General features: G+C 37.5%; 1 long non-coding RNA gene across 1 annotated transcript in view; it reads left to right on the forward strand.

The window, feature by feature from the left end:
- LOC111768760 (uncharacterized) overlaps positions 1-13,881 on the forward strand; it is a 210,091-nt gene that overhangs the window by 195,902 nt on the left and 308 nt on the right. Inside the window, exon 10 of the long non-coding RNA XR_011428548.1 lies at positions 12,705-12,788. This is a non-coding gene — a long non-coding RNA (uncharacterized lncRNA). The remainder of the gene's footprint in view (positions 1-12,704; positions 12,789-13,881) is intronic.

Here is a 13,881-nt window from a genome sequence, read left to right on the forward strand (position 1 = left end):
TCTGAATAATAGTTTGTTTTCTGGAAATGAAATGCAAGTTTCTGAGAATATTAGGCAAGTAACCCCAAGTTCTGCACGAGGCAAATCCTGAAAAGTCAATGACTTAGTATAGGAGAGTTTATTTCTTGCTCAAGAAAAGTCAGCTGTGAGGTGGTCCTATCTTTCCTCTATCCAGTGAGTCGAGCATCCAGGCTCCCTCCATCTAATGATGCTGCCATCTGAAGACATGGCTTCCAAGACCATCAAAGAAGGGAAAAAGAGAGGCATACTATGGCAGAGGCATACTGGTTCTCATGTTCCATCACTGGAGATGATGTTTTGTGTTAATTCATGTTTCTATATGCCAGAATTCATTCACATGGTTCCAATCTAGTGGCCGGGAAATATGGTCCTTCTTTGTGCCTGGGAAGAAGACATGGTGTGGTAAACACAGCATTGTGTCTGCTATGGTGTGCAAAGAGTGAAATAATCAGGAGATTCATTTTAGAAAGATTATTCTGAAAATACATAGAGAAGGTTGGAAGCAGGGAAAAGACTAGAATCCAGGATGCCCATTAGATGAGTATTATAATCACAGGAGCAAAGAGATCATGGAAGCTTGAGAATAGTTTAGAAACTGTGATTACTAATGCCAGACAAGAGAAAGGAGTAAGAAAGATAAAATTCCAAGCTTCAATGGTGGGTCTATGGAGACGTATTAGCAATGTACGAAGACTAGATTTAGAGGATGAGAATGGGGAAAGCATATCAGCTGGTGGTCAAACTAGACTAGGTTATAACTGGTAGCCACTATTACGATCAGAGCAGGCATAGCCATAGAGAAGAAGAAAATACACCTATAAGACACCTGGACATTCCAACGTCTGGGAGAGAGTTTCTAACGTCTTTCTAATTTTTCTTGGTACAGGTACTGGTGAGAGGCACAAAGCCTCCAGGTACGTGAGGAGGGTCTCTGAATTGTTGCTTGGTGAAAATCTTACTTAGAACTTTTCTCTGGAATACAATACTATGATTATTCTTTATACAATGACTTTTACCCAGGCACAAAATAACTTCACATTTCGTGGACAAGAACCAAGGTTCTTGGTTTATCTATTGTTAAATGAGAGGTTAGAAGGAGATGGTGAGAAGTAGGGTAAAGGATATACGTGGTATACACAGATACACCTACATTTTCACAGTGTTTGTAACAGTACATGTGAGAAAAATGATTACCGTGGGATTAACCCAATAGGTTTGCTAACTCGTTAATAGATGAAATTATTTTGGCACTGCTAGATGGCAAGCTGTAAACTGATGCTATAGCATGAAGTGCTTTCTTTTGACTAAGTCATAATAACTAAGACTTCTTGTTTATATGCCTTATTTGTCTGACTTGCCACTGGTCTGACTTGTCTTACTTATATACAACATTTCCTAGGGCATTGACCATGCACTTCAAGATCCTGACCTTATTATGATGTAAGCCTTAGAGCTAGTTTACTGATGCTTGGCTGCTGTTTTCAAAAGTTTTGCCTCTCACACCCTTCTCAGCCACTTGACTAATGCCTTTGATGAGTAAAGCACTCTAGTTTTTCATCTCCAGCCCCACCCTTCTGCTCTACCATGGCTACCACCTACTCATCATTGCAAAGCTAGAAGCTGAAGATTTTATTTTATTTCTTTTGCATGGAACAAGGGATATTCAAGCTGGAAATAGTACAATAGAGACAGATACCAACCTTTGGTAGCAACCTCATTCTGTTAGAGGCTAGACAAGAGAGTATTCTGTCTTTGAGATCATATATGAGCCCTTTGAGTAAAAAGGCATCCTGGAAGTAGGGTATGGGGAATGTTCCAGTCCTAAAGGACATTCTGTTCAATACTCAGAGGTAGGAATCAAATCCAACATGATTTATTTATTGGTATTTAATATTTATGTATAATAATAATGTTACCATAAATTTTAACACTTGTAGCATTTTATTCATTAATTCAGGTGTCTGATATTGTCATAAACATATGAAAATGAAGAAGATACAGTTCTTTCCTTCCAAAACGTAAACTCTTATATATTATCCCTTAGTGGTGGTCCTATTCAGAGTGTTTCATGGGTGAGCAAGAGAAATCCAAGAGATTTTAGAGAACTCTGAGTTTTTTCAGGGATAAAGGTTGTTTAAAAACTAAACAATATAACCAAATATTATAAAATTTTCTCATCTTATAGTTCTGAACTTCAGGATAAAAATCACTAAATTACATTGCTTTCTAAAATAGATTAGTGATAAAAGTAGGTAGGGCTACAATATATGAAAATAAATCTTGATACAATTAAGAAAACTACTAAAAAGCCTGTAGGAGCATTCGTTTTATCAATCAACTCAACCATCATATATGCAATCTTTCCAGCACTTAATACGTTTTCAGTACTTTATTCAAGAAATAAGAGCATATTATCCAACACCAGTTTATATCCTGTACATTTCCATCAGAAGAACTAGGTTCTGAATCAAACATAAAGCTTAGCAAAGAGTCTAGGAATGAAACCATAACAGAGACTGTTCTCAAGTGAAAACTTTATCCCTACAATGCTATTCTCCCATTTTGTCATCTCATATCAATTTTAATATCTTGTCTCATCAGAGAGCGGTTATACTCTGATATGTTCCCTCCTGATGCAAGATGGCAGCTACTAAAATATAGATCACTGCAGAGAATTGCTGGATTTAGAGCCAATTCTTCTAATCGAAAACAACAGCAATGTTAATTTCAGCTTGAGAATGATGGCTTTTGTATGGTGATATAATGGTATAGACTATAATGATGTCAACTACTGCAATAAAATACGCTTCAAATGAGATACCTTTTTTACATTTAGACTAGCGTGACTTCTGTCACATTTCTTTTCTTGGCATGGAAACTGACAATCTATTAAATAAATATTAATCCCTAGCAGTTTTCAAAGCAGGTTCAACCATATCAGGATTTTAAATAACTTCATTAATTGCTTAACTACCTTTCCCCTAAATTCCTGAGGGATCCTTTGATGCTAGTCATTCTAATGAGTTACCAAGTGATTCATGACTTCAACCTGTTATCATGCAAAATACACTTCCAGTTGGAAATCTTTACAGATGGTTTTGCCAGAAAGTAAGTGACCTCTCTAGACTCTTAAGAGGGCAAATTCCATTTATGCAATGTATAAAGAAAAATGATTTTTTTTTTTTTTTACTTTTGTACTCTAAAATGGTATAATGTGTCCAAATATTCAGTTTGGGCAATACATGATCAAATGAGGGATTCTGTTTGAATGGTAAAAGATTATCTGAATTATCTGTGGGTGAATTATCCATCACAATAGGAGTAGCTATTGTTATTGTTAGTTCTTACTTTCCTGTAAGCTTTCATATCACTTCTCCCCTTCCAAAGTAGTTATTGAAAACACGGAATGTTTTATTATTAATCTAGACAAGACATAAGTGAGAAGGTTATTATTTTTCAAAGAACAAGAAGAAATGATTTTTAGAAGTTTATTTTTCAAAAGCTGTGTTTCTGTTTCTCTTCTCTTGAAAGTTAATCAAGCATTGAACATTCTTTATTTTCAATGAAATTGACTTTTATCATGCTAACACATATGCATAATTGTATAAAGTACTGTAAAGCTAATAAGAAGAAGTATCATTCCTGGAGAAGCCTTTCTGGCCCTCCATTCTCTGCTGTGTTCTGGACTGACTACTCTCTAGGAGTGGTGGAGAGCCACCATTTTAGGATTTCCATATGGAATCACCCATTTCCACTTCTGAAAGTTAAATAGAGGAAAAGGGCTGAAAGAAAGTACATCTTTCTTTTAAACTTCTTTTACAGGAAGATATCTTTGAATCTGAGGCCTCATTAGAGATTAAACCTTTTGTTTCTCAGAAAGATAATTGAGGGGTAGTTGCTTAGCTCAAACAATCCTCTTGTTTAAAGCCCCTCTTTTTATGCCCACCTTCAGAACCTCGTGCCTTGAGTTCCTGAGCCTGGCTGGGGTTCTGCAGCATGAATCAATTCACTTTCCTGGGACCTACAGATTTCAACTTTCCATCTTCCTCAAATTGTTGACATCGGCTTCTCTTTTTTTGTTTTCTTTTGTCTTTGTGCATGATGATGATAATTTATTATCATTTTAGGAGTTTTAAGGAATAGAGCAGTGATAACAGATTTGTTGAGTGTGCCATGTTAACTGGTTGTTGACAATTGTCAAGTTTCGTTTTGTTCTCGGGGATCTAGGGAGTCAACAAACAGTAGGTCTAATTTGAACAGAAAATATTTTCAATCTATATGATCGAAATGCGAAGTTTCTTTTTAAATGTTTCCATCATATGGCTCCTCAGAGCCATAGAGATTCCACAGAATTTCCCTGGGGAGCTGCCACGTACAGAAAGGAGGAAAAAATGGCTGTTAGTGGTTAGGACTTTGGTTCCTAACCACCTCCTACCCATAACCTAAGAAGTTCTATTTTTATCTCTTGCAGATACTATATTTTACATATGATTTTAATTGAACAAAGAGTTTCAAAGATATAAAATGTTTGAACCCAGTAAAATCAAAATAGAGCTAAAGGTAGACTATCCAGGTCTCTTGAGAAGGAATGGCTGAGTTGTATGAACTCTGATGCTTCATCACCCTTTATGTGCTGCAATGTTTGTTTTTTCTCTGCTATCGTTTATAGGTCAGCTCTAGAGTAGGCTTCTCTGTCCGCACAGTCACTTTCATTGGAGGGGATCTTTGTACATTAAAGAAGTGTTGAATTGGTGTTGACACAAAGTACTGGTGGACTCCTTCACGTTGCGCAGCTGCTCTAATTTGCGGCTTTCATTTTCTCCTTCTTTTTACTCCTTCTCTGGTCTTCTTCACTTTTATAATAATGTATCCAGAAGTTCATTCTTTTTGCATTAACCGTCCAGCACATTTGTCTGTCGTGGTCAAATAATTCTTTTATTCCACATGGTAAACTTTCAGTCCACATTCCCTATAATCATCAGGTAAGTATTTCTATATATTCTGCACTCTTAAACACCAAAAAGTTCATTTTGCTGGGCACAGAGCCATTTCAAAACTTTATATTTTCAGAAACCTGGATTTTTTCTTATCAGAAGATAATTGGTGACATAGGAAAATAATTGATATAGGTTCTTTATTTCACAGAGAACCAAACCAGAGATAGGGTAACACCTAATTTATTTCACAGAGGAGCACATCTCCCATGCCCTTCTTACTCTTTTTGGGAGTGTTGCCATTGGAGAAAATAAGCAGTTCCCACTCAGAAGCCAGTTCTTTGTCCCTCCCTGGCCAACTTCAGAGTCCATCTGCATGTTAAATCTGAAAGGTAAGGAATTTAATCCTGACTCAGTTGTTGGCTAGCTCTTTTAAATCACGTTTAAAATATACAGTTTCTCAAGTATAGAAAACTTATTAATGGACACATCCCATTTTATGAAGTCCAATATATGAAATGCTTTGAGGTCACCTAATTTTTACGCAAGAAGATCTGTAGGCCATGGAATAGGACCAAATTTTGAAGTATTTGAGATTCAAGGCATGAATTAGGCTCTGCTAAGGGGTCTTCTTCATGCAAGTACATATTCTAGGGGAGAAGCACATATACCAATTGACCATGTTCATAATTGCTATAATACAGTCAAGTGATTCTTGATGTTTTTCTATTCAGCAACACATAAGTTATAAAAGAAAATTGTATGATATTGAAAAGAGATACTTCCAAACAAGCAGGGTGTTTTACTGACATTGTATAACAAATTTTACCCATAGGTTTTTAATTCCTAAGCTACCTTACCCCTGTAAAACACATACTGTTAGGTAGAAGTTCTAGAACGTGTTTTCTTTTTTTCCCAAACACCATAATGAATTCCTCCATGAGTCAAGAACTCCGCCATGCTGCCAGAGAAGAGTATCAGATAACACTGATGTTCTTGCAGCTATTGCAACTATTTTCTGTGCTATATCAGATTCAGTAGCGACTCATGGTGAACACTTGGTTTCAGTGTCATTCCCTTTACTTTTTATGTCTTTCATTTGGGATAGAAGATATGGATTTTTTTTTTTTTCAGAGAGCATGGCTATGAGTAGACTAAATCCTGTACTAGAACCCAAATCACAAAGCACTATTTTCTTAATCAGATAGCATAAATTAAAAAGAAAGGAAAAGGAAAAACAGGACTCTTTCAGGTATCAGAAAAGTATGAAAGCGCAGTGAATCTAAAATGAGCCAGTTTGAAGTATACCACAAGTCATATTTATAGCCAATGCCAAAACACAATTCAAATTCTGATTACACTGTTCTCATACAGTTCTGGTTACATCATATTGTGGCTTCAACTAGCACATTAACTGCAACTGATGTGTGATGGTTGAGTAAAGTCATGCACTTTGGTTTTCACAATTTATGTTTTTGGTGGTCCTTTTGCACTGGGAAAATATATTGTGGTCTCACCACCCAAAAAATGCACCCCTTCATTCACACCCTAGACAACAACAGCTAAAGTGTTCTAATATCAGGCTGACTGAGCATTTTGAAGGATAGATGTTCTTTTCTCATGAATTTTTAAAAGGACTAAGGTTAAATAAATAGAAAATAAGGGAAATAAGGTCAAACAGATTAAATAAAGGTTGATTTTTAGAATAAGACTTCAGTATCTGTTGTAATAATACAGATTGGTGCTAAAGGATTTGACAAAAAGTATTAAAAAAATGGAATCACCTTTTTTCCATTTTTTTAATTAAGGTTATGAAAGTTAACATCCTTGTGAAATTACAGTTGTATGTCATTATTAGTCATGTTGTAGGTACACCACTTCGCCCCTAGTGCCCTCCCCCCACCCCCCTTTCCCCTGGCAACCACCAATCAGTTCTCTTTGTCCATATGTTAACCATCACCTATGAGTGGAGTCATACAGAGTTTGTCTTTCTCTGTCTGCCTTATTTCACTCAACATAATACCCTCAAGGTCTATCCATGTTGTTGTGAATGGGATGACTTTGTCCTTTTTTATGGCTGAGTAGTATTCCATTGTATATATATACCACAACTTCTTTATCCAGTCATCAGTTGCTGGGGACTTAGTTTGGTTCCATGACTTGGCTATTGTGAATAATGCTGCGATGAACATAGAGGTGCATGGAACTTTTGGAATTGCTGATTTCAGGTTCTTAGGATAGATACCCAGTAGTGGGATGGCTGGGTCATAAGGTATTTCTATTCTTCACTTTTTGAGGAATCTCCATACTGTTTTCCATAGTGGCTGCACCAGTTTGCGTTCCCACCAACAGTGTATGAGGGTTCCCTTTTCTCCACAGCCTCTCCAACATTTGTCACTCTTGGTTTTGGATATTTTTGCCATTCTAACAGGTGTAAGGTGATATCTTAGTGTAGTTTTGATTTGCATTTCCCTGATGATTAGTGATGATGGGCATCTTTTCATGTGTCTATTGGCCATCCGTATATCTTCTTTGGAGAAATGTCTGTTCATGTCCCCTGCCCATTTTGTAATTGGGTTGTTTGATTTTTTATTGTTGAGTGTGTGAGTTCTTTGTATATTATGGAGATTAACCCTTTGTCAGATAAATAACGTGTGAATATTTTTAAAATGGAATCACTTTTTTTTTTTTTTAAAGATTTCATTTTTTCCTTTTTCTCCCCAAAGCCCCCTGGTACATAGTTGTGTATTCTTCGTTGTGGGTTCTTCTAGTTGTGGCATGTGGGACGCTGCCTCAGCGTGGTCTGATGAGCAGTGCCATGTCCGCGCCCAGGATTCGAACTAACGAAACACTGGGCCGCCTGCAGCGGAGCGCGCGAACTTAACCACTTGGCCACGGGGCCAGCCCCAAAATGGAATCACTTTTGAAGCCAAATTATTAGATAAGCAAGTCCAGGATATGGTCTTCTTAGTCATTTAGCAAATACTGATTAAGTACTCAAATAATTTATAGGATTTTCCAAGGCACTTGGGTACTTTGAAATAACTAAGCATAATCTCCGTCCTCAGATAGAAGGACATTACAATAATTGCAAAGCTATGCAGAAAGGAAACAAAGTCATGGGTAAAGTTGAATAAAGAAAAAAGAGAGCAATTTTCAGGAAGGTAAAACTTGATTCAGCCTAAAACTCAGATATGTGGCTGATTTCTTTCATGAGCACAAAAAGAAAGAGGAAGAAAGTGAGCCATGAATCACCATTTTTGCAAAAAGAGGTTTTTGCTTCCAACGTCCTTTGTATCCATTTCTGATAATAAAAATATGCCAACAGACTTAGGAAGAAAATAATTTGTAAAGTAAGAAGTTTAAAGGTTTTTAGCATTATGGGATTTAAAGTTCAGAAGATAAGAAAATTTTACTTCAAAAAAAGCTTTGGTATATCATATGACTCACATTTTTATAGTATGATCCCCCAAAATGTATTCATCATCTCCCCTTCCAACAGCCTCCCTCTCGAATGTGTCCCAGCTCTAATAATTAGCATCATCCTCCTCCAAGTTACCTAAGTCAGAAATATGGGCATTATTTTTGCTTATCGCCATTCTTTCAGGCTTGATGTCCAATCGGTCCATGAATTTTACTCCTTCACAAGAGTTTGTTGAATCCTTCACGTTTTCCCATTCCCACTACACTACCTCTGTTAGTCCTTCCATTGGTTTGTCCCCTTCTCCAGTACTCCATATTGAAGCCAATGTAATTTTCCTGAAGCACAAATCAGAATAGATCATTCCTAGTTTAAAACGCTCCAATGGCTTCCCATTGTCCTAAGGGTAAAGTTTAAAATTCTTAGGATGGTTTACCAAGCCCAACTTATCCTGGACCCTATTTGCCTCTCCAGCCTCACTCTGTGCAACTCTGTGTGCTCCAGCTGTCCTCCATCCTTAACTGCAGGAACACTGGGAATGCACCAGGGCACCATTTGTGTTTCGGCTCTCAAACAAACTCTGCCCTTCACCTAGAATGTTCTTCCCTCCCATCTTCCCACAACCCAATATCACCTGCTGTTTCCAGTGTACTCATAATTACCCACTAGATCTCCAGCTTACTTAGAATTTCCATAATAAAAACTCTCTGGCTGCCTATCCCTTAGTCTCTGGTGAGGGGTCAGTTATTACAGTAGGTGTCCCTTCTCTTGTCATTACATGTTTACTTGTAAATCTCACTTACTATGTTCCAAGTTCATTGTTGAGAGTGGGGATGGTATTTTATTTACTATTAGATCATATCCCCCAAATGTAACATGATGTCTGCCACTCAATGATTATCTGTTGGAGGAAGTGATTAATAATAGACATTTTATATGCTCTTCTACAAAGCTTTGTTAAAAAGGAAGCAAAAGCTATACTAATCTTAAGAGACAAAATTAAGCTTCTCTAATGCTAGTTGTAGCTAGTTCTTCAGTATTGTTCATACTGGGCTGTCTATACTAAAAAACTTTTCCTTAGGCAAACTAAAAATGACGAGAGTTTAAAAGAGTTAATTAAGTCCATACTATCTGTCAGGCCCTGTGTTAAATTCTTTACAAATATTATCTTATTTGATTTTAGTTACTCAATCCAAAACGTAAGATTCATCGATTCACTCCCTTTTTTTTTTTTTTAGTTTTATTGGGGTATAATTGACAAATAAAATCATAAGATATTTAAAGTGTATATCATGATGATTTGATAAATGTGTACATTGTGAAAGGATTCTTCTAATCTAATTAACACATCCATCACCTTACGTATTTACCCATTTTGTTTTTGTGAGAGCATTTACGTTCTACTCTCTTAGCAAATTTCATCTCTACAATACAGTGCTATCAACTATGGTCACCATGCTATACGTTAGATCCTCAGACCTTATTCATCTTTTAGCTGAGTTTGTATACTTTTACCAACTTTCCCTATTTCCCTACCCCGCAAGCCCTGGCAACTACTTTTCCACCCTCTGTTTCTGTGAGTTCAATTTTTTTTTTCTTTTTAGATTCTGCATATAAGAGATTGAACGCAGTTTTTATCTTTCTCTGCCTGGCTTATTTCACTTACATAATGCCTTCCAGTTTCATCCATGTTGTCACAAATGGCAGGATTTCCTTCTTTTTTAAGGCTGAATAATACTCCATTATATACACATGCCACATTTCTTTATCCATTCATCTGCCAATGAACACTTAGATTGTCTCCATGCCTTGACTATTGTGAATAATGCTGCAGTGAACATGGGAGTTCATATCTCTTCAAGATAATGGCTTGCTTTGGATATAGACCCAGAAGTGAGATTGCTGGATCATATAATAATTCTATTTTTAATTTCTTGAGGAACCACCATACTATTTTCCATAGTGGTTGTACTAGTTTACATTCCCACCAATAGTGCACAAGGGTTTCCTTTTCTTCATATCCTTTTGAGCATTTGTTATGTCTTATCATTTTGATAATAGTCATCCTGATAGGTGTGATCCCATATCTCATTGTGGCTTTGATTTGCATTTCCCTGATGATTAGCGATACTGGGCTTCTCTGGAGAAAAGTCTATTCAGGTCGTTTGCCCATTTTTAATTGTGTTATTTATTTTTTTGCTATTAAGTTGTATAAGTTCCTTGTATGTTCTGGATATTAACCCCTTATTGGATATGTGGTTTGCAAATATTTTCTTTCACTCCATAGGTTGCCTTTTCATTTTGTTGATGGTTTCCTTTGATGAGCAGAAGCATTTTAGTTTGACGAAGTCCCACTTGTTTGTTTTTTCTGCCTTTGCTTTCGGTGTCAAATCCAAAAGATCATTGCCAAGACCAATGTTTAGGAGGTTACTCTATACATGGGACGCATGTATGGAAGCCTCATTGGTGATCAGAACCAGGCAATCTGGAGGCCTGTCTCTTGGGAAGTAGCTGCAAAAAGCTGGGGTGCAGACTTATGTACAAGTTCCTTCCAGGGAGCTACTGGTGACTTGGAGCAGGCTACAGGTAGATGGCAGGGGAGGCATCCCCTGGCTTCCCTGGGCTCCGGGGAGGATCGCAGCCAGCCCCTAGAAGTGTGCTAAATTAGAAGCCAGACCCTCAGTCAGCCACTTGCAAAGTATTCAGATGGGCCCCTTTCAGGAATGCCCAGGAGGTGGGTGATTTGGTCTGCTCCCTCTGCATTGGCCCCTGGGAGAATAGCTGTGGTGAGGGCTTACATGCCTATTAACAACAGCTCCTTTGTTTGCTATAGTCTTGTGGGTCTCGTGGATGGAAACTTCATTACCTTTCAGAGCTATCTGTTTTGGGAACCCATGCCTTCTGATGGAAGTCTTAAAAATTAAGGGTATTAAGTGTGAGGTCCAAACCCTTCACTCCTCAGAGAGAAGCTGGCAGTTAGGAGTTCCCTCTGCATTGAATGGTACTGTGCCCGGGGTGGGGTTTATGGCGAGAGTGTGTCTCAGCCTTTCCTTCCTATTTCATGGGTATTGTCTCATTCACCCAATGTATAGGAGTTGCTCAGCTAGTTTCTGGATTTCTCTCGGAGGGAATTGCTCTGTGTGTAGCTGTACATTCAGCATGTCCATGGGGAGGAGCGGAGTTTGGGAGCCTCCTATGTCCCTATGTTGGTCAACCTCTTGTCTACTCCTTCACTTCGTTTCACTTCCTCTCTTTTGGCCCTGGTCTAAGCTACCATTGTTTCTTTCCTTCTTGCCTTTTTTTTAAGGTCATATTAACATACATTTTTTATACAGTAAAATTCTCATGTTCAGTTTTACACTTTGATAAGTTCTGGCAAATGAAACCAGTTATGTAACCACCGTGACAATTGAGACACAGGACATTTCCATCACCCCAAAAAAGGTCTTTCACAGCCTTTTGTAGTTAGTCTCTTCACCTCTGCCAACAGGTGGCAATATCTGGTCTGTTCTCCCTCCCTATAGTTTTGCCTTTTCAAGATTCTCACATAAATAAAATCTTAAAGTATATAGCCTTTTGTGACTGGCTTCTCACTGAACATAATGATCGTGAGATTCATCAGCACTGGTGCGCATGGTGGTAGCTTGTTCTTGTTAGTGATGAATATTGCATTTTATAGATATACCACAATTTTATCTTTTTACCAATTAATGGACATCTGGGTTATTTCCAGTTTTTGGCTATTTTGAAAAAAATGTGCTGTAAACATTCTCATACAGGTCTTTGTATGGACAGATGTCTTTTTCTCTTTTGCGTGAACATCTAGAAGTGGAATTGCTGGGTCATATGGTAGGTGTATATTGAACTGTACAAGAAACTGCTAGCCTGTTTTGCAACGTTTCTGTACCATTTTGCATTCCCATCAGCAATGTATGAGTCTTTTAGTTGCTCTGCATCCTTGCCAACACTGGCATTTTCAGTTTTTTAAATGTTAGCTAATATAGTATATGTGTAGTAGTATCTCATTGTGCTTCTAATTAGTAACTAATGATGTTGGGAAATTTTATGTGTGTTTGTTTTGCCACCTGCCTTTCTTCTTTTGTGAAGTATTTTGTAGGAGCCGATAAGGTCTTAATATCTATATTTATTTATATTATCCAAAGCCGACAATTATGTGCCGCTATGGTAGGCGTAGGCCAGGACTGCCATGTTCACTTTCTCCTAGACATTGTATGGAACTAATTTTGAATGTCACAGACCAATCACCATTACCTAGATGCAATGTGGCTGTGTGTGGGCATGACAATTCATTGTTCTCTGACAAACAGACACTGAAGCAAGATGGTGCTGGCGGCATAGTAACAAATTAGATCCAGGTGATGTGGCCTAGTCCCTTGTCTTGAATACTTAAGGTAAGTGATATTGGAAAAGCTTTCACAACCAGCCTTCCCTATAGAAGTCCCGTAGTCCCAGTGTTATTATATGATAAAGTGACTCTTTCCATTTTGTAGCATCCACCTTTGTCAAAACTATAAGATTGTAAGCAAGAAAAAAGGAATAATGATTCATTTTACATATATTTGCTGTTTTATTTTTTAAGATGCCAATGTAAATTTCACAGTGGCGTATACAGAATGCAGTCTGATTTTTAGAGTTTTCATAAAACTGGAAGTGAATTTCCCTTCTGGCTAGAAGTCTGTCAGAGTTCCTGGTTCCTCCTCCCACAGACTTCTCTATTTATTCTGCTTTACTCCACATGGATTCTACAGATTTGATTTAAATTGTGCCGACTTGCACAGACATATCTACCCTAGAGAAGTTTGACTCTTTCAACATTCTATTCACCACTAATGTTCCCTTTTCATTTGGGTGTTTAATTTGGATGAATTCCAAATTACTATTTATTCTGATAGAAACACTACTAATTACACAAAGCATCTTAATAAAGAATAGAAACACGATTCAGAGCATCCTCCTTGTGGTATTCTAATACCTAGTAGCTTTAAAATAGCATTAAGGCACTTTTCTTCCATAAATATTATCCCCTGCTATTAAAACTCTTGCTGCTTGATGTTTTCCTAAGGTTAAGCAAACTTTAGATTCAAGGGTTTGTAGAGAGTTCTTGTTTCTTCAGATAGATCTTAAATTTGACCAAGTAGGCAAGTTTAAGCAAACATATTGACTTGCTGCTGTGGTTTTAAAATAGGTCACTAGAGTTGTGCTAAAACAGAATGTGAAAATAAAGAAATAAACTTAATTTGCTTGATCCTGACACTCAACGTTTGTTACAGGATACTAATCTTTTGTTTCGCTGTTTATACTACTGTAGTAGATTGCATTAATTGCCGCCATTCTTCTTCCCCTCTTCCTATCCACGTCCTTTCCTATGTGGTTTTGCAGTTTTCCTATCAAGAGGTGAAGTATTTTCCTTGCCTCTTGATTCTGAGTCCAGGCACGTGCCTGGCTTCAGCTAGTGGGATATCAGTGAATGTGGTGGAAGCAGAG

The sequence above is a fragment of the Equus caballus genome, chromosome 18 (assembly GCF_041296265.1).
Source record: "Equus caballus isolate H_3958 breed thoroughbred chromosome 18, TB-T2T, whole genome shotgun sequence".
Lineage (NCBI taxonomy): Eukaryota > Metazoa > Chordata > Mammalia > Perissodactyla > Equidae > Equus > Equus caballus.